We start from the raw sequence: 2,687 nt of genomic DNA, 5'->3' as shown, positions 1-2,687 counted from the left end.
TCATACCCATCCTAATTGTGATGACCAAAAATTGTTATTCTTGATTTTTCACTCTCTGACCCCATTCATTCTGTCAGGAAATTTCTTTGAGTCAAGCTGGAGTATGGCTCAAATCTAAGTACTTTTTAACATGTTCACTGTCTCCAACATATGCCTGCCATCTGTGTTCTTTCAGTGTAGAAATCAGGGTGATTTTGTCGAATCACAAATTGGCTCAAATCTCTCTCACTCAAAATTTTCCAGTGGACTCTCCACCCCTGTGGGTTTGCAAAATGTGTGCAGAAAAATGGCGTAATAAGTGGTGGTGATGTGAGTGGTGAAGGGCTTTGCCAAAACACCAGCAGACAAAGAAAGACTTTATTGAGATACACTGCAAGAATGTAGTGGAGAAGTTCCCTGTGTGTTGCTGAGAAGGGCTGGCAGGATGTCTAGAGCAGTTGAAGGGGATCTTACCTGGTCTAGTCTTATGGGCCATTTGTAGAGGGTCTGTATTTGGGCAGATAGGTGTATATCTACAGCAGTAATACTTGGGCATCGTATACAGAGCCCATCTGTAAACTCTTTTAAGCCAATGACATCACTGGACACATGTCTACTTTGCCTGCGATTCTGCACATATGTTCTCAATGACAGGAGCAGGACCTAATCTACATCCTAGGTTCTGTAAGAAATCAGGTTGAGCAAGCTATGAGAAGTAAGCTACTAAGCAGTACTCTTCCATGGGCTCTGCATTAGCTCCTGTTTCCAGGTTCCTGCCCTGCTTGAGTTCCTGTCCTGAATTCTACTGAAGACTATGATCTAATCCAGATGACCAAGACATTGCTGAAGCCTTCATGCAAATGTAGACCATGATGACAAGCTAGATTTTGCTGAGTATTTACTACTGGTGCTAAAGTTGGCACAAGCACACTATGAGACATCCAAGAATAAAAGATTCCAAACACATGGATCAAAGAGGAGAAGTAAACATGATTATAAAGAACTAGAAGAAGAGGGAAAGAGAGAGAAGAAAAGAGTCTTAGACGGTGGCATGGTGGAATTGATGGAAAGCAAAAAAGTGACAGATCAAAAAGCCCAAGAGGAAGAGGAAGGAAAGGACAAGGATCAAAGAGTAGAAATGAGGAAAGAGATACAAACAGGAGAGAAACAGAAAAACACAGGCACCATCATGACAGTGGAAAATACAGTGAAGACTGGGAACCAAGCTACAATCACTGTTACTACAAAACCGAGAACAGTAAATTAGAGCAAAGAGAAGGAAAGAGAAAAAGAACAGGTTGAGAGAACCAGAACGAGTCCTCCCACAGTCAGGCAGGCTGCAGAGGTACTGCAGCAGGCAGGCAGCCTTCCCGCCCAGGACAGCCTCCAGACAGTGCTAGCTGGCATGGATCCAGCCTCGGACCGCAGTCCACCCTATGACAGGCTGACTCTCCCCAGGCCAGCACAAGAACAGGCTCAGGAGGAAGATGACAGTCCCCCGATGGCACCAGGCACACCACATCCACGAGGGACAGACCCCGGGAGTCCAGCCCCAGAACAACTGATTTCAACTTTATTTTTCAAGTGCCAATATACACTTATGATTTCTTGGAACTAAAATTTCTACCTGTTCATTTAGGTTTTTGTTGTTGTTGTTTTGTTTTTGTTTTTGTTTTGTAGTATTTTTATGCTTTTCCCTTCTTGTTTGTCAGTGTTCATAATATCTGAATCAATGTTTAAATATCAGCTACAAAACAATACTTTTCCCTAAGGTCAACAATTACTCTTTTCTCTTTAATTTCATGTGTCAGGATTTAATTCATTTCATGATTTAATTCTTTTCAATGTATACTCCACTAATCTTGATTTTGGGAAAAATACCATGATAATTTTAGTTGCAAAATTAATTCAAGGAAACTTGAAGGCAAACCAAAAGCTTGATTCAACAGGCAATCCTTTTGTTTGTTTGTTTTTATTTTTTTTAAACTAATAAAAATTTTAAAAAATATACAACTCAATATTGACATGTTTTTCAAGTTATCAAAATAATTTATAAGCCAGGCAGTGGTGGTGCATGCCTTTAATCCTAGCACTTAGAAGGGAGAGGAAGGTGGGTTTCTGAGTTCGAGGCCACTCTGGTCTACAGAGTGAGTTCCAGGACAACCAGGGCTATACAGAGAAACCCTGTCTCAAAAAAAAAAAAATAGTTAAATGCCTCTTGAATATACATGGTATCTTTTGAAGCTAAAAGTAATACACACTCAATAAGTTTTTAAAATCTATTTGGAACATTAAACATGATAGAAGTAGAAAAGAAATCTCTTATGAAGTTGTCTATGAAAGGAAATTGTGAAAAGCTCCTGATTAGCCAGAAGCCATTCCATCTCCAAGGGAGAATACTCAGTGTAACTGTGGCTTCATAGAGTGAGTTGTGTAGTGTTCCTTCTGTTTCTATGATGTGGAATAGTTTGAGGAGTATTGGAGTTTGAAGAGTATTGGTGTTAGGTCTTCTTTGGAGGTCTGATAGAATTCTGCACTAAACCCATCTGGCTCTGGGCTTTTTTTGGTTGGGAGGTTTTTAATGACTGCTTCTGTTTCTTTAGTGGTTATGGGACTGTTTAGATGGTTTATTTGATCTTCATTTAACTTTGGTACCTGGTATCTGTCTAGAAAATTGTCCATTTCATCCATATTTTCCAGTTTTGTTG

At 39.9% G+C, this 2,687-nt stretch overlaps 1 pseudogene; it reads left to right on the top strand.

Annotated features, from left to right (window-relative positions):
• Positions 1-797: 797 nt before the first annotated feature.
• LOC116096657 overlaps positions 798-2,687 on the top strand; it is a 44,837-nt pseudogene continuing 42,947 nt past the window's right edge.

This window comes from Mastomys coucha, unplaced genomic scaffold (assembly GCF_008632895.1).
Source record: "Mastomys coucha isolate ucsf_1 unplaced genomic scaffold, UCSF_Mcou_1 pScaffold1, whole genome shotgun sequence".
Taxonomy (NCBI): domain Eukaryota; kingdom Metazoa; phylum Chordata; class Mammalia; order Rodentia; family Muridae; genus Mastomys; species Mastomys coucha.
Note: the sequence above shows the minus strand (reverse complement) of the source record. Positions and strands in the feature narration are given on the sequence as shown.